This window comes from Giraffa tippelskirchi, chromosome 1 (genome assembly GCF_054371585.1).
Source record: "Giraffa tippelskirchi isolate mGirTip1 chromosome 1, T2T-mGirTip1v1.2.pri, whole genome shotgun sequence".
Classification (NCBI taxonomy): Eukaryota; Metazoa; Chordata; class Mammalia; order Artiodactyla; family Giraffidae; genus Giraffa; species Giraffa tippelskirchi.
Window position 1 is genome coordinate 226883213 of NC_137275.1, and position 23694 is coordinate 226906906.

At 48.5% G+C, this 23694-nt stretch overlaps 1 long non-coding RNA gene across 1 annotated transcript; it reads left to right on the forward strand.

Moving 5' to 3' along the window:
- The first annotated feature begins 1312 nt into the window (after window positions 1–1312).
- On the forward strand, window positions 1313–2887 carry LOC145541177 (uncharacterized). Its single transcript, XR_014078843.1, has 3 exons — window positions 1313–1394; window positions 1795–2295; window positions 2583–2887. It is a non-coding gene; the product is annotated as an uncharacterized LOC145541177 (long non-coding RNA).
- The last annotated feature ends 20807 nt before the right edge of the window (window positions 2888–23694 follow it).

A 23694-nucleotide genomic window follows, 5' to 3' on the forward strand; every position in this document is an offset into this window, starting at 1 on the left:
TAAAGGGGGTAGCCTATCCCTTTTCCAGGGAGTCTTCCCAACCCAAGAATTGAACCAGGGTCTCCTGCATTACATGCAGATTACTTACCAGCTGAGCTACCAGGGAAGCCCATATCTATAAAACTCCTAATTAAATCCTCCTGCCTTGGAGCAGTTTTTGAGGGCATGAGTTTTCTGTGGCCCTCTTTGCTAGCAAAGCAGTATAGCTTGCTTTTCTACTTCACATGAAACTCTATCTCTGAGATTTGGTTTAGCACTGGTGTACAGAGGTGGCGTTTTGGGATCAGACTTGGTGCTCATTGTTGGGCTGACTTGGGGATGGCCCCTGTGGGTCCTCTGATTTTATCAGATGCTCCAAGATTTTCTCCATGCCAGCCTCTTTCAAGAGAGTGGAAGGTTGGAGAATTCCATTAGAGGGCAGATCACCTGGCATTCTTGCCTGGAAAGGCTGAGACCGAGTCATACCCCAATCTGGCAATTGGAACTCCAGGGCAGGAGCAGAGAAGAGGGACTGCCCTAGCCGCTGCCAAGACCAACTCTGTCTTGAGGACGATCCTCTGTTCATCCTGTCTGGACTGTTCCAAATGTCCTACCCCAAGGAATTAATCTGGGAAACCAGGAAAGTAGCACTTGCGGTGTTTCTAGAACTTAGACTGTGTGATAACTCACTAGCATGCACTCTGTGGTTCTGTAGACTTAGGATAATCTTGGTTCCCATTTTGGTGGTTGTTCATTCCAGGAAATCTCATCTGGAAGGTGCTTCTGAATTCCTTTGCTTTGAAGTGATCTGTGTTTGTGTTTGAAATAACTTCACTCTGTTTATGTAGGTATTGTATGGCATATTTTAACTGTTCTTTTAGAGTCAGACCCAAGTGAGGACCAGAGATAGAGTTGAAAGTGTAGTCAGCTCCATAGTAACAGCATAGCGAGGACCAGAGTCAGGTCGTAGTGAGGTCCAGAGACGTGAAATAGTGAGGACCTATGTCAGGATGTAGTGAGGACCAGCAGTTGGCCAATGAGAGGACCATTGGCAGGCGACGAGAGGGGACCAGCGGCGGGCCGTCGAGAGGATCTGGCGACCCGACTCTGGCCGATGAGAGGACCTGGGGGGGACCCACGGAGAGAACCTGGGCGGCGGGGGGGTGGTCCGCGGAGAGGACCCTGAGGGGAGCAGTCAAGCGGACCTGGGGTGGGGAGTCGTAAGTGGACCAGTGGTGGCGGACAGGGTCTGTGGAGAGGACCTGAAAAGGGCAGTCAAAGGGCATAGAGAAAGGAAAGAAGTCAGGGCCGGTCACAGGCAGCGTCAGGTCCTAGAGAGGAAGGACGTCAGGGATCAGAGAGAGGCGGCGGCCGGTCCTAGAGAGGAAGGACGTCAGGGATCAGTGAGAGGCGGCGTTCAGTCCTAGAGAGGAAAGACGTAAGGGATCAGCGAGAGGCGGCGTCCGGTCCTAGAGAGGAAGGACGTCAGGGATCAGCGAGAGGCGGCGTCCATCCTAGAGAGGAAGGACGTCAGGGATCAGCGAGAGGCGGCGTCCCGTCCTAGAGAGGAAGGACGTCAGGGATCAGCGAGAGGCGGCGTCCGGTCCTAGAGAGGAAGGACGTCAGGGATCAGCGAGAGGTGGTGTCCGTCCTAGAGAGGAAGGACGTCAGGGATCAGCGAGAGGCGGTGTCCGGTCCTAGAGAGAAGGACCGCAGGGATCAGTGAGAGGCAGCGTCAGGTCCTAGAGAGAAAAGACGTCACGGAGCCGGGAGAAGTGGCGTCACGTCCTAGAGAGGAGAGACGTCAGGGATCAGCGAGAGGCGGCGGCCGGTCCTAGAGAAGAAGGACGTCAGGGATCAGCGAGAGGCGGCGGCCGGTCCTAGAGAGGAAGGACGTCAGGGATCAGTGAGAGGCGGCGTTCGGTCCTAGAGAGGAAGGACGTCAGGGATCAGCGAGAAGCGGCGTCCGGTCCTAGAGAGGAAAGACGTCACGGACCCGTGAGAAGTGGCGTCACGTCCTAGAGGGGAGCGACGTCAGGGATCAGCGAGAGGCGGCGTCCGTCCTAGAGAGGAAGGACGTCAGGGATCAGCGAGAGGCGGCGTCCGTCCTAGAGAGGAAGGACGTCAGGGATCAGCGAGAGGCGGCGTCCGTCCTAGAGAGGAAGGACGCCAGGGATCAGCGAGAGGCGGCGTCCCGTCCTAGAGAGGAAGGACGTCAGGGGTCGGTGAGAGGTGGCGTCCGGACCTAGAGAGGAAAGACGTCAGATATCAGTGAGAGGCGGCGTCCGGTCCTAGAGAGGACGACCGCAGGGATCGGTGAGAGGTGGCGTCTGGTCCTAGAGATGAAGGACGTCAGGGATCAGGGAGAGGCGGTGTCCAGTCCTAGAGAGGAAGGACGTCAGGGATCAGTGAGAGGCGGTGTCCGGTCCTAGAGTGGAAAGATATCACGCAGCCGTGAGAGGTGGTGTCAAAGTCCTAGAGAAGATTAGGGTTAGAGGGTTAGGGTTTAGGGTTAGAGGTTGGGTTACGGTTTGGGGTTAGGGTTAGGGTTCAGTACCCACCTTGAGGCCAGGGTGCAGTCTCACGGTGTCGTCTCCCCGCAGCGGGGCAGGAGGCTAGTGTGCCAGTCCCAGCCACCTGCCCTGAAGACCAAGGAGCAGTCCAAGCACGAGCTGATGGACAAGGACAAGGAGGAGCAGCTGTTTTTCTTCGCATAGCGCGCGGGGCTCCTGCTGGCTGAACAGAAGCAGAGACGGAGGCGTGCGGAGCAGAGGCGGAGCCTGCACACCAGCACTGGCCCCCTGCCCTTCGCCCCTCGCCCCTCGCCCCTCGCCCCTCGCCCCTCGCCTTTCGTCCCCCGTGTTTTGCCTTGAGACTCACCTTAAATAAAAGCTGTGTTGCTCAGGTACCTCCAGGCCTGTCTCGGGAGGCAGGCACGGTAACAAAATGTCTGTCTCCCCTCATTTGTCACTTAAACCAGCAAATGATAAGGGATAGAGGAAGAGATGGTTGGGTGGCATCACCGACTGAATGGACATGAGTTTTAGCAAACTCCGAGAGATAGTGAAAGACAGGGAAGCCTGGTGTGCTGCAGTCCATGGGGTCGCAGAGAGTCAGACGTGACTTAGTGACTGAACAATAATGATAAGGGATGATGAGCCCATTTGGATTTCCTGTCAGTCAGCTGCTGAGACAGACGTCCTGCGGTGACTGGGGTAAGATCAATTGCAGTTCTGCACAAGGTGAGATGGGAGATCAACTGCATGTTAACCTGAGGCGACAGGTAAAAACTCCAGTGTAAACCGAGGTGATGTGTGTGATTCAGCCTAGATCCACCCTGGGATCTTCTTCAGCTCCACCCAACACTGATGGGTTGTAGGATGACTCCTAGCTGCCAAGGAACTCAAGTGTGGGAACAAGCACTGTTACACTTGAGGTGAGATGTAGGCTCAGACTCAGGCTCTCTGAGGCTAATGGTGAAGTTCATCCATTTTTTCTACCCAAGGGATGTAGAGGATCATCTCTAGATGGAACTGAGTGGAGGTGTGGGGTCAGCTCAACACACAGGGTGAGGTGTGGGGTCAGCCCAAATCCACCACAGGGTGAGGCGTGGGGTCCACCCAACTCCACTGTGGGCTGAGGTTTGGGGTCAGGCCCAACTAGACAGGGGGGTGAGGTGTGGTGTCAGCCCAAATCCAGCACAGGGTGAGGCGTGGGGTCCACCCAACTCCACTGTGGGCTGAGGTTTGGGGTCAGGCCCAACTAGACAGGGGGGTGAGGTGTGGTGTCCGCCCCAGCTCCACTGTGGGGTTTGAAGTCGGTTCATCCCGAACTCCACTTGGGGTGAGGTGTGGGGTCAGCCCCCAAATCCAGGGAGGTGAGGTGTGGGTCACTGCCAGCTCCACCATGGGTTTAGGTGTGGGGTCAGCCCCCAACTACACATGGGGTGATGTGTTGGGTCAGCCCCAGCTGCACCATGAGGTTTGGAGTGGGTTCACCCCCAACTCCACTTGGGGTGAGAAGTGGGTTCAGCCCCAGTTCCACAGTGGGGTGAAGTGTGGGCCAAGCCTCAGCTCCACAGTGGGGTGAGATGTGGGATCAGCCCCAGGTCCACCTTGAGGTGAGATGTGGGGTCAGATCCAACTTCACCTGGGGTGAGTTGTGGGTCAGCACTAGCTCCATAGTTGGGTGAGGTATGTCGTCAGCCCTAACACATATGGGATGAGGGGTGGGTTCAGGCCCATTTCCACTGTGGTGTGAGCTGTGGGATCAGCCCCAACTCCACTTGGGGTGAAGTGTGAGTCAGCCCCAGCTCGATCGTGGGGTGTGTTGTGGGGTAAGCCCCATCTCCACCGTGAGGTGTGGTGTGAGCCCTAGCTCCAACTTGGGGTGATTGTGTGGTCAGCCCCTGGTCCACCAAGGCATGAGGTGTGTAGTCAGCCTCACTCCACCATAGGGTGTGATGTGCCGTAAACACCATCTCCACCATGTGGTGAGGTGTAGGGTCAGCCCTAGCTCCCCTGCCTGGTGAAGTGTGTGGTCAGCCACAGGTCCACCGTGGGGTGAGGTCTGGGGTCATTCCTCAACTCCGTGGGATGAGGTGTCATCATCCCCAAATCCACTGTGGGGTGAAGTGTCGTGTCACCCCCAAATCAACTGTTGGGTGAGTTGTTGTGTCAGCTCTGAGTTCACCATGGGTGAGCTGTGGGTGCAGCCCGCATTCAGCCGTGGAGTGATGTGATGAGTCAGCCCTGGGTCCACCGTGGGGTGAGATGTGGTGTCCGCTACAACTCCACCATGGGGTGAAGTGTATAGTCAGCCACAACTCTACCTTAGGGTGTTGTTTGGGGCAAGCCCCAGCTCAACCATGGGGTGAGGTGTGTGGTCAGCCCCTGGTCCACCGTGGGGTGAGGTCTGTGGTTTACCCACTACTCCTCTGTGGGGTGAGTTGTAGGGTCAGTCCCCAACTCCTCAGTGGGATGAGGTGTCGTGTCAGTCCCCAATTGACTGTGGGGTGAGTTGTTGGATCAGCTCCGGGTCCACCGTGTGTGAGTTGTGTGTTCATCCCCACCGTGGGATGAGGTGTGGAGTCAGCCCCAGCTCCACTATGGCGTGAGGTGTCGGGTCAGTCCCCTACTCCTCCATGGGGTTAGGTTTCAGGTCAGTCCCAATGCCACTGTGGGGTGAAGTGTGGGGTTGGCCCCCAACTCCTCCATGGGGTGAGGTATGGTGTCACCTCAACTCCACCATGGGATGAGGTATGTGGTCAGCCACAACTCTACTGAAGCATGTGGTGTGGGGCAAGCTCCAGCTCCACCATGGTGTGAGGTCTGTGGTAGGGCCTTGTTCCACTGTGGGGTGAGGTGTGTGGTCAACCCCACTGTGGTGGGTGTTGTGGGCTCAGACCCAACTCCACTGTGGGGTGAGGTATGGGGTCAGCATGAACTCCACCGTGGGGTGAGGTGTGGTGTTGGCCCAAACTCCACCATGGGATGAGTTGCTGGGTCAGATAGAGGTCCTCTGGGGGCTGAGGTGTGGGGTCAGCCCTGGATCCACTGTGGGTGGGGTGTTGGTTCAGCCCCAACTCCACCTTTGAGTGAGTTGTGGGGTCAGCCACAACTAACCATAGTGTGAGATGTGGGGCTAGCCTCAGGTCCTCTGTGGGGTGAGGTATGAGTTTGGACCCAGCTCCGCCATGGGGTGAGGTTTGTGGTCAGCTCCATCTCCACTGTGGGATGAGGTGTCATGTCAGCCCTAGCTCCTCCATGGGTGAAGAGTAGGGTCAGCCCTATCTCCACCATGGGCTGATGTGTAGGGCCATTCCACAACTCCTCCATGGGGTGAGTTTGGGGTCAGTCTTAACTCCACCATGGGGTGAGGTGTGGGATCAGCCCCAACTCAACTGTGGGGTGAGGTTTGCATTTAGGCCTGTCTGAATCGTGGGATGAGGTGTGTGGTCAGCCCCTACTCCACCGTGGGGTGAGGTCTGGGGTCAGCCTCAGGTCCTCTGTGGCATGAGGTGTGTGGTCAGCCTGAACTCCACCATTGGGTGAGGTGTGAGGTCTGCCCCAGCTCCTCTGTGGCGTGAGCTGTGGGGTCAGTCCCCAACTTCACCATGGGGTAAGCTGCGATGTCAGTCCGAATTCCAGCATGGAGTGAGGTGTGGGGTCCACGCCTAACTCCAATGAGGGGTGAGGTGTGTGGCCATCCACTGCTCCACTGTAGGGTGAAGTGTGTGGACACCCCCAGGTCCTCCATGGGTGAGGTTTGAGTTCCATCCCCAACTCCTCCGTTGGGTGATGTGTGTGGTCAGTTGGCAACTCCACCTTGGAGTGAGGTGTGCGGTCAGTTCCCACCTCCTCTGTAGAATGAGTTGTGGGGTCAGTTCCTAACTCCTCGATGGGGTGAAATGTTCTGTCAGCACCAACTCCATCGTGGGGTGTGATGTGTGGTCAATCCCAGTTCCACCTTGAGGTGGGGTATGGAGTCAGCGCCAGCTCCACTGTGGGGTGAGTTGTAAGGTCAAACCACAGGTTCACAGTTTGGTGAGGTGTGGGTTCAGTCCCCATCACCACCATGGGTTGAGGTGTGGATTCAGCACTAACCTCACTGAGGGGTGAGGTGTGGGTTCACCACCAAGTCCACCATGGGGTGAGGTGTGGGGTCAACCCACAAGAGTACAGTGGGATGAGGTGTGGGGTCAGCACCAGGTCCAACGTTGGGTGAGGATGGTGTCTGCCCACAATTCCTCCGTAGGGTGAGTTGTGGTGTCAGCCCCAACTCCACCGTGGGGTGAGGTGTTGGGTCAGCCCCAGCTAAACCGAGGTAATGTGTGTGGTCAGCCCTGGATCCACTGTGGAGAGAGGTGTTGGGTCATCCCCGGCTCCACCGTGGGGTGAGGTGTGTCCACAGCCCCAGCTCCAACATGGGGTGAGTTGTGGAGTCAGCCCCCCAATCCTCCATTGAGTGAGGTGTGGGGCCACTCCCAGCTCCACCGTGGGGTTAGGTGTGTCCTCAGACCCAGCTCCACCGTTGGGTGCAATGTGGGGTCAGCCCAACTCCACCATGGGGTAAGGTGTGTTCTCAGCCCCAGCTCCACTGTGGGATGAGGTGTGGGCTCAGACCTAGCTCCTCCGTGGGTGAAGTGTGGGGTCAGCCTCAACTCCATCATGGAGTGAGGTGTGGGATCAGCCCCAGCACCACTGTGGGATGAGGTGTGGGATCTGCCAAGCTCCACCAAGGTGTGAGTTGTTGGTCAGCCCCAGTTCCACCATGTGGTGTGGTGTGGGGTCTGCCCCCAGCTCCTCTGAGTGGTGAAGTGTGGTGTCAGCCCTAATTCCACCATGGGATGAGGTGTTGGGTCAGCCCCAGGTCCACCATGGGGTGAGGTGTGTGGTCATCCACGACTCCACTGTAGGGTGTGGTGTGGGGTAAGACCCATCTCTGCCGTGGGGTGAGGTGTGGGGTCAGCCCTATCTCCACTGTGGAGTGAGTTGTGTGGTCAGCCCCAGCTCCACCGTGGGCTGAGGTCTGGGGTCTACTCACAAGTCCTCCGTGGGTTGAGGTGTGGGGCCAGTCCCCAACTCTTCCATGGGATGAGGTGTGGTGTCAGCCCCAAATCCACCGTGGGGTGAAGTTTGGGTCAGCCCCACTGGGGGTGAGGTGTGGGGGCAGCTCCCAATGCCACCATGTGGTGAGGTGTGGGGTCAGACCAACTCCTCTCTGGGGTGAGGTGTGTGCTCAGCCCCCAGCTCTACGTGGGGAGAGGAGTGGGATTAGCCAAAACTCCATGTGGGTTGAGCTGTGGGGTCAGCCCCATCTCCACCTGGGTTGAAATGTGGTATCAGACCCAGGTCCACCGTGGGCTGAGATGTGGGCTCAACCCCCAACTCTACGTGGGTTGTTGTGTGGGGTTAGCTGCAGCTCCACGTGGGATGAGGTGTGGGGTCAGATCCAACTCCACTTGGGGTGAGTTGTGGCTTCAGCAAAAGCTCCACAGTTGGTTGAGGTGTGTCGTCAGCCCTAACACATGTGGGATGAGGTGTGGGGTCAGGCCCATTTCCACCGTGGTGTGAGCTGTGGGATCAGCCTCAACTCCACGTGGGGTGAGGTGTAAATCAGGCCGAAATCCACTTGGGGTCAGGTGAGGGGTCCACCGAACTCCACGTGAGGTGAGGTGTAGTGTCAGCTCCAAATCCACCATGGGGTGAAGTGTTGGGTCAGCCCCACTGGGGGTGAGGTGTGGGGTCAGCACCAACTCCACCATGGGGTGAGGTGTGGGATCAGTCCCCAACTCCTCCGTGGGGTGAGGTTTTGGGTTAGTCCCAACTTCATCATGGGGTGAGGTGTGGGGTCAGCCCCCAACTGCTCCATGGAGTGAGATGTGGGGTCATTTCCCAACCCCTCCATTGGTGAGGTGTGTATTCAGCTCCAACTCCACCATTGGGTGAGGTGTGGGTTCCTGCCTCATCTCCATGGGGTGAGGTATGGGGTCAGCCCCAGCTCCACCATGGTGTGAGGTGTGGGGTAAGTCCAACTGTGGGCCGAGGTTGTAGGTAAGCCCACCGTGGGGTTAGGTGTGGTGTCAGCCCCAAATCCCCTGTGGGGTGAGGTGCTGGGTCAGCCCAGCTGCACCATGATATGAGGTGTTGGGTCAGCCCCAGGTGCACTGTGGGGTGGTGTGTTGAATCAGCCCCAGATCCACTTGGCTTGAGGTGTGGGGTTGGGCCCAGCTCCACCGACAGGTGAGGTGTGAAGTGAGCCTCAGCTCATCCGTGGTGAGACGTGTGGTGTCAGCCCCAGCTCCTCCGTGTGGTGAGGCGTGGGGTTAGAACCAGCCACCCCATGGGGTCAGGTGTCGGATCAGTACCAGCTCAACTGTTGGGTGAGGTGTGGTGTCAGCCCCAGCTCCACCGTGGGGTCAGGTGTGGGGTCAGCCCAAGCTCCATTGTGGGGTTAGTAGAGGGGTCAGGCCCAGCTCCGCCATTGGGTGATGTGGGGTCAGCCCCAGCTTCCCCATGGGGTGAGGTGTGGGGTCATCCCCACCGTGGGTTGAGGTGTGGGGTCATCCCCACCGTGGGGTGAGGTATGATGTCAGCCCCAGCTCCACCGTGGGGTGAGGAGTCGTAAAGGGAAGAGAAGGGAGCGACAGAGGACGAGATTGTGTGGATGGCATCACCAACTCAATGGACATGAGTTTGAGCAAACTCTGGGAGATCGTGAGGGACAGGGAGGCCTGGCGTGCTGTGGCCCATGGGGTCACAGAGTGTGGGTCACGACTTGGGGACTGAACAACAAAGAGGTACTCATAAGCAAAACTCTTGAGGTTGCTATTGCAGGGAATGGCCAAAGGCGGCAGGGTTCTTTCATGCCCAGTTGTGATTACCTAGGAAATGAAAGCTTTCGAGTTTTAACTCAGGACTGTAATTTAATATGGAATGTACCTGAAGAAACACCCAACAGCTTGTGTGTTCTTCCTGAACATTTTTATTTATTTATTTTAATAATTTTATTTATTTATTGGCCATGCCCTGCAGCTTGTGGGACCTTTAGTTCCCTGCCCAAGGATCAAACCTTCGCCGTCTGAATTGGAAGCACAGAATCTTAACCACTGAACTGCAGGGAAGTCCCCCTGAGCATTCTTTTTTTAAAATGAACCTTTATTTTATATTGTAGTAACACTGATATACTATGTGTTGTTGGTGGCAGGTGAACTGAATGTATTTTCTATTTTGTTATTGTTGTTCAGTCGCCAGGTCATGTCTGACTCTTTTTGTAGGAGCATTCCCTTTTCGCCAGGCCCTGTTACACTAGTAAAACATCTATTTGTGTATACATAAGCGTACATAATTACAAATGTCTAGGTACATAGATATATAAATGTCCAGATTGATAGTGATATAAATATCTAGGTACATAGATATATAAATGTCTATATGCATAGATGTATAGATATATAAATATCTAGATGCATAGAAACATAAATATCTATATACATAGACATATAAATGTCTATGTACATAAAAACATAAATATCTATGTACATACAGATATAAATATCTATTATAGATACATATAGACATAGATATTTATATACATAGACATATAAATATCTGTATACATGGAAGAGGTTACACAGTGGAAAACGCAGGAGACAACCTTATGGACAAAATAAGAGATACAGATAATGGCATTTATAAGAGCATCCTAGGAGAGAGAAACATAAACAATTTCAAACAAAGAGAACAAAGCTAACCACGATTCATGTAACTAGTTTTAATCAGGTGGCAATAAAACAAGTCCACAGGGGAGTCAGTAGATGATGGCAAAGTCTGGAAAGGGTCAGATAGTGAAAACAAGTTCAATGTTTCATCTTTGTTTACAAAGTATACCTTATCAATTTATGGATTCATAATGTTGATACCTCCTTAAGTATGTATCATCCTATATATATCCTCACATGCCCACATTCAAACTGTTTCAACTCAAATCATTCCAAGCATAACTCCAACTTGTTGCAACTCTGGTTAGTCAGTTGTTGCAATTTCACGAAAAAGGCACATTGTGATTCTTTCGTATAGACCAGTAAAGGCTAGGATTTCTGTCTAATGTTTTTTTAGAGGCCTTAGAAATCATTGAAAATTTCAACTCTTCTCCCTGCTTCACCTTGTTCTGAATCAATTGATATGGGAAAAGCTATGGAAAGAGTGTTTAATATAATCTGAACTCACCAGGTATCTATTATTTGGTATATATGAAGATCTGAGAAGTAGACTTTGATGGATATAAAAAGAAATATTGTGGATGTAGAACATAATTAGAAATTGTGAGAGTCATTTGACCAGAGAACAATCATAATGGATCAACTTTATTTCCCACACCCATGAGGACAAGTTTATCTTGGTAATAAGATCAGCAACTGAGGAGTTAAAGTGTTATCACTGTGAAAAATGATTATGAAAAGAAATCTATGAAATGTTCTCATAGATAGAACACAACTTTCCAAGAGGCTTTACATTTCAGGTAAATGTTTTATTATTTGAAACCTTGAGTGGATTACAGACTTTGTGTAAGTTTTACAGACCGTTCAAAGTAACATTCTATTCCATCCTGGAATGAATACATCACTTTTTGATTCATGCCCTTGTGACACACTTAATCAGACTTGGAGACAATCTATGTTGGAGAGAGCTCTGAACCAATTTGTGCATACCAGCTGCAGATCTGACAAGAAACAGTTACTCTCACGTGGTTGTTGCTGTTCAGTTGCTAAGTTGTGTCTGACTCTTTGTGACCCCATGGACTGCAGCACGCCAGGAATCCCTGTCCTTCACCATCTCCTGGAGATTGCTCAAACTGCTGTCCATTGAATTGGTGATGCCATCCAACCATCTCTTCCTCTGTCGTCCCCTTCCCCGTTTGCCTTCAATCTTTCCCAGCATCATGGTCTTTTCCAGTGGGTTGGCTCTTCACATCAGGTGGCCAAAGGATTGGAGCTTTGGTTTCAGCATCAGTCCTTCCTATGAATATTCAGGACTGATTTCCTTTAGGATGGACTGGTTTGATCTCCTTGCAGTCCAAGGGACTCTCAAGAGTCTTCTCTAGCACCACAGTTTGAAAGCATCAGTTCTTTGGTGCTCTGCCTTCTTTGTGGTCCTACTCTCACATCCATACATGACTACTGCAAAAACCAGTGGCTTTTACTCTCTCATATGGGATATCAAATTTGCTTTTACATATTGCCTACTATATTTAGACTCTTGGTTCATACTTCATGTAACCATGAGGTGTTGTATTTAAATCCAATTTGAAACAAAGCTTTAAGAATGTTTTGCCTACCAGTAGCGTTCTATTTTCACCAGTACCTCTTACCTTGGTGTGACATCTGAAAACTCAGAAATTCTTACATGTTGATATGAATGTCAATTTCATTTTAGCAGAGTTTGAACAGAGAAGTGAAAAAATCAGGATGCCTATTTTATCAGATTTCTCCAGGCAGAAAATTGAAGCTTGTTGCTGTTCAGTCACTCAGTCGTGTCCAACTCTTTGCGACCCCATAGATATCAGCACGCTGGGGTTTCCTGTCCTTCACCATCTCCCAGAGATTGCTCAAACTCATGTCCATTAGGTCGGTGATGCCATCCAACCATCTCATCCTCTGTCATCCCCTCTTCTTCCGCCCTCAGTGTTTGAAATTGAAATTGTCAGAAGGCAGAGTTCATGCAGCTTATGGGCTGCTTGACTCAATCTTTTTGCAGGAATTTTCTTATTTATTTTTTCAAGTGTGACCTTTCCTTCATATAATAGCAAATAACAGAATTAGAAGAAACTAATTTGAAATGATGGATTGTTTCTACCCTGACAATGTGAACACAAAGGAACCAGTGGGAACCGCAAAGATCTGGGGACCAGGCTTTTAAGAATATTTTAGGTTGGCAAATAATAACAATATGCTGTCAACTTCAACAATTTTTATTCTGATAAAGAATATCCTTTTCTAGAAGGCTTCCAGTGTGGCTGCTTCCTGCTGGAAGCCTTGGATGATGGAATCAGGGCACTTTCTGTCTGTCTGTACAGGACCCTGGGCTCAATTCTAAGAAATCCCTGGATCTCCCCTGGATCCTGACCGCCATGTTCTCAAAGATACTGGTAACGGTTTGATTTTGCCTGTTGAAGTGTTTAATGACAAAGATTCTTTCAGTTTCCTGGTGTGGGTGACATGTGGAGCCCAGTGATGATTTTTTCTTTAAGAAACTTACTTGCTAGTTCCCACATGAGGGTGAGGCCCCTGTCCAATGATGAGAGACCCTGCATGTGTGTGACCTGTGCCTCCAGGGAGAGCAACCTTATGCTAGTTTAAACATGACCACATTCTGCCTACATGGTAGATTTAGACCTCCCTAAGTCTTGTCTAGGGGCTTCTCTGGTGGCTGAGATGGTAAAGAATCTGCATGCAGTGCAGGATATCTGGGTTTGATCTCTGGATCAGGAAGATCCCCTGGAGAAGGGAATGGCAACCGACTCCAGTATTCTTGCCTGGAGAATCCCATGGACAGAGGAGGCTGGAGGGCTACAGTCCATGTGGTCACAAACAGTCAGACATGTCTGAATGATGAACACCTTGACTTTTCAAGTCCTGTCTGCACTGATTATGTTTAGACAAGACTGCGTGCTTTCTACAATGATTCCATGTCTTGCCTATTGAAATAGTGTGAGAATATTGACACCGACCATGTTCTGTGTGCACTAGGACGTGGAGACCTGGGTGCAGACTGGGTCTGTCCTCTGTCCTGGAAAGCTCCGTGCCTGTGTCTGAATGTCAGTGCTCAGAGGCCTGGGGTCTGGAGCTGAGGTGGGCTCCTCTGGGTAACGTGCCCTCCTCTGAGTGGGGTTCTGTGGCCCTCCCAGGGATCAGGGCTGCAGTAGGGCTCTTAGTCTTTCCTCCTGCCAGGTTCCCCTGCCCTGGGGCTCACAGAGACACCTCAGGTGGGCTACCTGGTAATTAGTCCCATTTTCCAGCACATTCAGTTTGAGTAGGAAGGCAGGATCACCTGGTAAATTGATTCCAGGGTACTGGGATGAGGCAGAAAGCCAACGGGCAGCAGGTGAGGTTGCTCCTGTGATCACCTTCCGGTCGGCCGTCCCTGCTCAGCAGAGACCAGTCCTGCCCCTCATCTCCTAGCCCCGTGCCTGGTGTGTTTTCTCAACACCTCAGTGGGAAAACGAGGGACCGAGCCTGCTGGAACCAAGGTAGTGTGTTCAACATTATCGTGATAGCTGTAAAAACAGTATCAGACAGAACCCAAGGGCGGGAGAGGAGGACTTCCCTGGGACAAGTGTGGGGAGAGGAGACCCTATGCTTCTTTCTACCATCCTAGGAGGTTCCAGGAACCCACTCATTTCCGCCTTAGGGGCCCAGGCAGCAGAGACCTGGTGTCCTAACCAAGAGTTATGCGACCCCAGATGCAGGGTCCGGGGATTGTGTGAGTCTCACCCCATCCACGTGGGTCCGGATCCCCTACTCGGAGACCCTGTGTCTGCTCTTGCCCCTCGGAGATTCCCAACATCTGAATTGAGGGTGTTGCCCTGATTAACCTGTTGTCCTTTTTCGTCTCTTCATCTTGGGACATTCACATGAGGTCAGGCACCTTTGAATGGGTTGCTGCTCTGTGTTCTGCTGAGTGAAAACCTTTGGTGGTGTCATATTAATGTCATAGCATATCACATATCTAATCTATAGGGTCGCCACTGTCTGGGGTTCCCTAGATGGATTTCAGGTAATTTAATTTTTATTTTCTATTGGAGTCAAGTTGATTTTCATTGTTTTGTTAGTTTTAGCGGTACAGAAACTTAATTTGATTTTACATAGAAGCGTATCTATTGTTTTTCCATTTTTTTCCTCGTATAGTTTATTACAGTCTGTTCAATAGAGTTCCCTGTTCTATTCACTAGGTCCTATTTGATTATTAATTTGTTAGATATTAGTGTGTATAGTTAATCCTAAACTCTTAATTATCCCTTCTTTCTAACTTTCTTTTGATAATCATAGTTTGATTTTCTCAGGCTGTGAAGTCTGTTTTGTACATTAATTCATTGGTATGAATTTATAGATTGCACGTGTAAGTGATATCTCATGATATTTATCTTTCTCTCTGAGTTCCCTCACTTACTGTGATGATTTCTTAGTCCATCCATGCTGCTGACAGCATCCTTATTTCATTCTATTTTATGGTTGAGTAGTATTCCAGTGTATAGATGTACCCTCTAGTCTTCATTATTCTGTCAGTGGACCTTTTGGTGGATTCCATGTCTTGCTTATTGAAATAATGCTGTCCTGAAAATCAAGGGGCATGTGTCATTTTGGAGGGTGATTTTCTGTGGACCTGCGCTTCCCTTGTGGCTCAGCTGGTAAAGAATCCGCCTGCAGTGAGGGAGATTTGGGTTTGATCCCTGGGTTGGGAAGATCCCCTGGAGAAGGGAAAGGCTACTCACTCCAGTGTTCTGGCCTAGCGAATTCCATGGACTGTATAGTCCATGGGGTTGCAAAGGGTCAGACACGACTGAGCTAATTTCCCTTCACTTTCTCTGGACCTAAGCCAATGAGTGGGATTGCAGGGTCATATGATACCTCTATGTCTTGTGTTATGTGGAGGCTCCATGCTGTTTTCCATAGTGGCTTCACCATTTACATACTCAAAAAGATTGTAGGAGGATTTCATTTTCTGTATATTCTTAGCAAATCTTTTATTTTATTTATTTATTTTATCTTTATTCTTTATAGATCATTTTGATGATGGCCATTGTGACCAGCATGAGGTGATACCTTATGGTAGTTTTGATTGGCATTGATTTAATAATTAATTATTGGTGTGGAGTATCTTTCCATGTGCTTTTGTTATTTTGTACTTTGTGAGTACAATTTACCTCTTGAAAATGGCTTCTTGAATCTAGGCGCTGTTTAGAATTCTTTTCTGATGAAATACCCGGGACATTTCTTGAGGGCAGATGTCATTTAAAGCCCTGTCAAACTTGTGACTATTTAGAGCCCTTCAGCACCTGTTTTCTGGCTTCCCTGCTCACTCAGTGGTAAAAGAATCCACCTGCAATGCAGGAGACTTTCAGGAGAACTGGGCTCAATCCCTGGGTTGGGAAGATCCCCTGGAGAAGGAAATGGCAAACCACTCTAGTATCCTTGCCTAGAGACTCCCATGGACAAAGGAGCCTGGCCGGCTACAGTCCGTGGGGTTGCGAAGAGTCAGACACGACTGAGAAACTAGAGAACAACAACTGCACCAGTTTTGACATGTAAATTTTGATCCGTACCAGCTAATTACTCCCCCACCTCCTGCCACCTTTCCATTTGGCCACCTTTCCATAAGTTTCTGAGTCTGTGGATCTGTTTGCCTTTTGTAATGACATTCATTTGTATCCATTTTCAGATTCCACAGAAGTGATACTCTCTATCATCTGTCTTTCCCTTTCTCAGTTATTTCACTTAGTTTGATCTCCTCTAGTTTCTTCCCTGTAACTGGAAATGGCGTTATTTCATTCTTCTTTATGTCTGAGCAATATTGCATTGTGTATATGTGCCTCATATACACATATAAACTTAAGTTGCTCCCCTGTCTTGGCTTTTTCTCTGTGTCCGTCTGTCTGTCCTTGATCACTGAAGTCACTCTCCTGTCTTGACTGTGTATGTACCTCATTTTCTGGATCCGTCTGTCTGTCCTTGTTCACAGAATTTGCTCCCTTGTCTTGGCTGTGTATGTACCTCATTCTCTGTGTCCGTCTGTCTGTCCTTGCTCACTGAATTCGCCCCCCTGTCTTGTCTGTTGTACCCAGTGTATATGTACCTCATTTTCTGTGTCCATCTGTCTGTCCTTGCTCACTTAAGTTGCCCCTGTCTTGGCTGTGGGTGTGCCTCATTCTCTGTGTCCATCTGTCTGTCCTTGCTCACTGAAGTTGCTCCCGTCTTGACTGTGTATGTACCTCATTCTCTGTATCCGTCTGTCTGTCCTTGCTCATTGAAGTTGCTCCCCTGTCTTGTCTGTTGTACCCAGTGTGTATGTACCTCATTGTTTGTGTCCGTCTGTCTGTCCTTGCTCACTGAGGTCGCTCCCCTGTCTTGTCTGTTGTACCCAGTGTATATGTACCTCATATCTGTGTCTGTCTGTCTGTCCTTGCTCACTGAAGTTGGTCCCCTGTCTTGACTGTTGTACCCGGTGTATATGTACCTCATTCTTTGTGTCCATCTGTCTGTCCTTGCTCACTGAAGTCGCTCCCCTGTCTTGACTGTTGTACCCGGTGTGTATGTACCTCATTCTCTGTGTCCGTCTGTCTGTCCTTGCTCACTGAAGTCACTCCCCTGTCTTGACTGTTGTACCTGGTGTATATGTACCTCATCTCTGTGTCCATCTGTCTGTCCTTGCTCACTGAAGTCGCTCCCCTGTCCTGACTGTTGTACCCAGTGTGTATGTACCTTATTCTCTGTCCGTCTGTCTGTCCTTGCTCACTGAAGTCGCTCCCCTGTCTTGACTGTTGACCCAGCACTGGCGTGATCTGTGGAGTGCAGTGTCTTTTAAAATGTTGCTTTTTTCCCTTGATCTCCTTCTAGGTGTTGGATTTCTGGGTCACCAGGTACTTCTATGTTTAGTTTTTAAAAGAACCACCATAATGTTCTCCCTGACTGGTGTACCAATTTACATTCCCACCCACAGTGTTGGAGGGTTTCTTTCTCTCCACACCCTCTACAAAATTTATTGTTGTAGGTTTTTGATGTGGCCATTCTGACCAATGTGAGGTGATGCCTCACTGTACATTTGATTTGCCTTTCTCCAAGACCTAGTGATGCTGAGCATCTTTTCATGTGCTTTATGACCGTCTCTATGACTTCTTTAGAGAAACATGCATTTAGACCTTTGGCTGATATTTTTGTTGAGTTTTTTTTTTTCTTTAGCTGAGGTGTACTAATAATTTGTATGTGTTGGAGAGAAAGTTCTTGTGGAATCAACCCTGAATATTCATTGGAAGTGGAAGGACTGAAGCTGAAGCTCCAAACTTTTGGCCACCGGAGGTGAAGAGTCGACTCATTGGAGAAAGACCCTGATGCTAGAGAAGATTGAGGATGGGAGGAGAAGGGGCAGCAGAGGATGAGGTGGTCGGACGGCCTTACCCACTCGACAGACATGAGTTTGAGCAAACTCCTAGAGACAGTGAGGGACAGGGAAGCCTAGCGTGCTGCAGCCCATGGGGTCACAAAGAGTCAGACGTGACTTAGCAACTGAACAACTACAAAAACCTGGATCTCCCTGAATATTAACTGCCTAGCAATTCAGCTGGCATTTAATATTCAGCAGCACAGTATTAAAAGACAAAAAGATATGACACTGAAAAATGAACTCCCCTAGTTGGTAGGTGCCCAATATGCTACTGGAGAAGAGTGAAGAAATAAATCCAGAAAGAATGAAGAGGCTAAGTCAAAACGGAAACAGTTGTGGGTGTGTCTGGGGGTGGAAGTAAAGTCCGATGCTGTAAAGAGCAATATTGCATAGGAACCTGGTATGTTAGGTCTATGAATCCAGGTAAATTTCATGTGGTCAAGAAGGAGATGGCAAGAGTGAACATTAACATTTGAAGAATAAGTGAACTAAGATGGATGGGAATGAGTGAATTTAATTCAGATGACCATTGTATCCACTACTGTGGGCAAGAATCCCTTAGAAGAAATGGAGTAGCCCTGATAGTCAACAAAAGAATGTGAAATGCAGTACTTGGCTACAGTCTCAAAAACAACAGAATGATCTCTGTTCATTTCCAAGGCAATTCATTCAATATCAAAGTAGTCCAAGTCTATGCCCCAACCTCTAATACTGAAGAAGCTGAAATACTGAGCCTATGAAGACCTACAAGACCTCCCAGAACTAAGGCCAAAAAAAGATGTCCTTTTCATCATAGGGACTGGAATGCAAGTTTTCTATGAAATCTCTACTTTTTCCCCCCAACTTTATGCCTTAGAAGGTAGAGCAGAGTGGTGAGCATCAGGTCCATGTGAGTTATTTATATCAGATACACTTTTCTGTGAATATAAACAGGAAGATAGGGGATAAATTTTATGAATTATCTCTTAGAGACAAAGATTTCTGTGCATATGTTGAAGGAAGGAATGAAGGAAGGCAGGCAGAGGATATTCCTTGTGGATTACTTGTTACATATATTGATTTCTTGTCAATTTAGGTATGGACCTCCTAATGCATCCCATCCCTTCACTTTAATTTTTTTCTGGAACCATTTGTTTAATTTGAATTCTCAGAGTCTCTTTCAGAATTGGAAATTTGTTGACTTGCACATCTATTTTTTAGTTTACCTGGACAATACCTCATACACCATGTTCTACCTCTGCCTTAGTGTATGATCCTTCAAACGCCATCCCTGTGACTACCAGTGTCATAATTCCCTAACTTCAGCAGCAGTTTTATATGAGTGAGAAATAGTCTACCGTATACATGCAGCACATCTTGTTATTCAGTTGCTCAGTCGTGTCCGAATCTTTGTGACTCCATGGACTGCAGCATGCCAGGTTTCCTTGTCCATCACCAATGCCCAGAGCTTGCTCAAACTCATGTCCATTGAGTTGGCAATGCCATCCAACCATCTCACCCTCTGTCGTCCCCTTCTCCTCCTGCCTTCAATCTCTCCCAGCATCAGGGTCTTTCCCAATGAGTCAGTTCTTCGAATCATGTTACCAAAGTATTGGAGTTTCAGCTTCAGTATCAGTCCTTCTAAAGAATATTCAGGACTGATTTCCTTTAGCATTGATTGGTTTGGTCTCCTTGCATTCCAAGGGACTCTCAAGAGTCTTCTCCAACAGCACAGTTCAAAAGCATCAATTCTTTGGCATTCAGCTTTCTTTATGGTCCAACTCTCACATCCATACATGACTACTGGAAAAACTATAGCTTTGACTAGATGGACCTTTGTCGGCAAAATATTGTCTCTGCTTTTTAATATGCTGTCTAGGTTGCTCATAACTTTTCTTTCAAGGATCAAGCATCTTATAATTTCATGGCTGCAGTCACCATCTGCAGTGATTTTTGGAGCCCCCCCAAATAAAGTCTGTTAGTTTTCCATTGTTTGCCCATCTATTTGCCATGAAGTGATGGGACCAGATGCCATGATCTTTGTTTATTGAATGTTGAGTTTTAAGACAGCTTTTTCACTCTCCTCTTTCACTTTCATCAGGAGGCTTTTTAGTTCCTCCTCACTGTCTGCCAAAAGGGTGGTGTCATCTGTGTATCTGAGGTTATTGATATTTCTCCTGACAATCTTGATTCCAGCTTGTGCTTCATCCAGCCCAGCATTTCACACGATGTACTCTGCATATAGTTAAATAAGCAGGTTGATAATGTACAGCCTTGATGTACTCCTTTCCCCATTTGGAGCCAGTCCATTGTTCCATGTCTGGTTCTAACTGTTGCTTCTTGACCTGCATACAGATTTCTCAGGAGACTGTTCAGATGGTCTGGGATTCTCATCTCTTGAAGAATTTTCCACATTTTGGTGTGATCTCTACAGTCAAAGGCTTTGGCGTAATCAATAAAGGAGATGTTTTTCTGAAATTCTCTTGATTTTTCTATGATCCAATGGATATTGGCAATTTCAGCTCTGGTTCCTCTGCCTTTCTAAATCCAGCTTGAACATCTGGAAGTTCATGGTTCATGTAGTGTTGAAGCCTGGCTTGGAGAATTTTGAGCATTACTTTGATAGCATGTGAGATGAGTGCAATTGTACGGTAGTTTGAGCATTCTTTGGCATTGCCCTTATTTGGGATTGGAATGAAAATTGACCTTTTCCAGTCTTGTGGCCACTGCAGAGTTTTCCAAATTTGCTGGCATATAGAGTGCAGCACTTTCAAAGCATCATCTTTTAGGATTTGAAATAGCTCAACTGGAATTCTATCACCTCCACTAGCTTTTTGTAGCAATGCTTCCTAAGGCCCAGTTGATTTCACATTCCAGAATGTCTGGCTCTAGGTGAGTGACCACACCATCGTGGTTATCTGGGTCATGAAGATCTTTTTTGTATAGTTCTTCTGTGTATTCTTGCCACCTCTTCTTAATATCTTCTGCTTCTCTGAGGTCCATACCATTTCTGTCCTTTATTGAGCCCATCTTTGCATGACATATTCCCTTGGTATCTCTAATTTTCTTGAAGAGATCTCTAGTCTTCCCCATTCTATTGTTTTCTTCTATTTCTTTGCATTGATCCCTGAGGAAGGCTTTTTTATCTCTGCTTGCTCTTCTTTGGAACTCTGCATTCAAATGGGTATATCTTTCCTTTTTTCCTTTTCCTTTCACTTTTCTTCTTTTCACAGCTATTTGTAAGGCCTCCTCAGACAACCATTTCGCCTTTTTGCATTTCTTTTCCTTGGGGAAGGTCTTGATCCCTGTCTCCTGTACAATGTCACAAACCTCCATCCATAGTTTTTCAGACACTCTGTCTATCAGATCTAATCCCTTGAATCTATTTCTCACTTCCACTGTGGAATCGTAAGGGATTTGATTTAGGTTATACCTGAATGGTCTAATGGTTTTCCTTACTTTCTTCCATTTAAGTCTGAATTTGGCAATAAGGAGTTCATGATCGGAGCCACAGTCAGCTCCCGGTCTTGTTTTTTGCTGACTGTATAGAGCTTCTCCATCTTTGGCTCAAAGAATATAATCAATCTGATTTCGGTATTGACCATCTGGTGATGTCCGTGTGTAGAGTCTTCTCTTGTGTTGTTGGAAGAGGGTGTTTGCTATGACCAGTGCATTCTCTTGGCAAAACTCTGTTAGCCTTTGCCCTGTTTCATTTTGTACTCCCAGGTCAATTTTGCCTGTTCCTCCGGGTATCTCTTGACTTCCTACTTTTGCATTCCAGTCCCCTATGATGAAAAGGACATCTTTTTTTGGGTGTGAATTCTAGAACATCTTGTAGGTCTTCATAGAATAATTCAATTTCAGCTTCTTCAGCATTACTGGTTGGGGCCTAGACTTGGAACTGTGATATTGAATGGTTTGTCTTGGAAATGAACAGAAATCATTCTGTCATTTTTGAGACTGCACCCAAGTACTGCATTTCCAACTCTTCCGTTGACTATGAGGGCTACTTCATTTCTTCTAAGGGGTTCTTGCCCACAGTAGTAGATATAATGGTCATCTGAGTGAAATTCACCCATTAGAGTCCATTTTAGTTCACTGAATCCTAAAATGTTGATGTTCACTCTTGCTATCCCCTGTTTGACCACTTCTAATTTACCTTGATTCATGGACCTAACATTCCAGGTTCTTATGCAGTATTGCTCTTTATAGCATGGGACTTTACTTCCATCACCAGTCACATTCACAACTGGGCATTGTTTTCACTTTGGCTCCATCTCTTCATTCTTCCTGGAGCTATTTCTCTCCTCTTCTCCAGCATCATGTTGGGCACCTACTGACCTGGGGAGTTTATGTTTCAGTGTCCTATCTTTTTGCCTTTTTGTACCGTTCATGGGATTCTCAAGGCAAGAATACTGAAGTGGTTTACCATTCCGTTCTCCAGTGGACTACATTTTGTCAGAACTCTCCACCATGACCTGTCTGTCTCGGGTGGCCCTACATGGCATGGCTCATAGTTTCTTTGAGTTAGACAAGGCTGTGGTTGTTGTGATCAGTTTAATTAGTTTTCTGTGTTTTGGATTCTACCTGAACTATCTATCTGGATTCTACCTGAACAAACAGAAAAGGCCTTGAGTCTCACTACTATTTCCCCATAGAGCATCACACAAACACCCAATCCAGACTCATCATTTTAGGGTCCACAGTACACTACTGAGGGTGCTTATATGCCAGGAGGCAGCGTTGTCAGGAAGGAGGCTTGAGCTAAGATCCCCAGGACCAGCAGAGGTGAAGACTGGCCAAATTTTGCCTTGAAATTTCTAGCGGCCTCGATCCCACAGTGTAATTTTGTCCCAGCCTGACACAGCACACACTAAACCTTTAAAAATTGTTCACTGCCAGACTGTTTTGACCCCACCCCAGTTTAGCAGTGGGACTCAAGCCTGCTCGGCCTCCAGGGATGCTGTAGCGTCCCAACTTAGGGAGGTCGAACGTCATATAGTAGACACTGCTTTCCTTCCCTTTTCTTTAACATCTTGCCAATACTACCCGCAGCATAGTCCAATTGACTTGCTGTGACGATTGTCACTGCACAGTCGCCTGATTCAGGTATGAAATCATCTATGGGTTTTCTCTATGGTGTTGGGGAGACTATCTGCCTTAGGAGGTCGAGCTTAGTGGTGAGCATCAGGTCTTCATGCCTTTTATACTTCAGGTACCCTTTCTTTTTTTTTTTGCCAATGGAAAGCAGGAAGATAATAGATAACTGGTATGGATCATCTCTTAGCGCTACAGAGTTGTATGTCTGGATGGAAGGGAGGAGGAAACGGTACAGCCCACGTGGGTGATTCATTACAGGCACAGATCTGCTTTAGCTTTGAGTACTTACTTGCTTATTTGTTCCAGGCCGTGCTCTTTCTTTCTTTCCAAAACCCTTTTTTTGACTTCGAATTCTCAGCATCTCTTCCTGGGATGTCAGTTTGTTGCCTTCTCTCTCTGTCCTCACTTGGCCTAGACTAGACTTCATATACCCAGTTCTTCCTCTGACTGACTGACTACTCTTGGCCTCTGATCCTTCATGGGCCATCCATCCATGTCTCTCAGGGTTGGAGTTCCCTACTTTCCATATCTTTTTTTTCTGTGAGTGAGAAACCGTCTACCGGAACTGTGTACAATGTTTTCTTTAAGCTTCAGTCTCTCGTTGGGGATTTTGCAGGTTGCACATCTAGGCTCCTGAAGGAAGCAGTGGTGGCGGTCTGTTGGGGTGCATGTGCCTTTTGATCGATGGAGCTCTCAGGATACGGGCCAAGGTGTGGGAATGACATAAGGCCTGACTTGAGAGTGTTTCTTTCAGGCGTTCAGAGTCTGCTGTCTCCCTTCTAGCGGCTGCTGTCAATGGGTGCTCCCAGCCACAGTCCAGGGTGGTTCTTCTTCCTCCAGACTCTCTGCCACGTTGATTGCCTATAGCCTTGCCATGTTGGCATTTGTGAATGTTGCAATGTGACTTCCCATTGTCCTTTCGATTGGCATTCCTGCGTTAATCAGGGATGCTGAGCGCCTTGTTTGGTGGGGGAGGTTG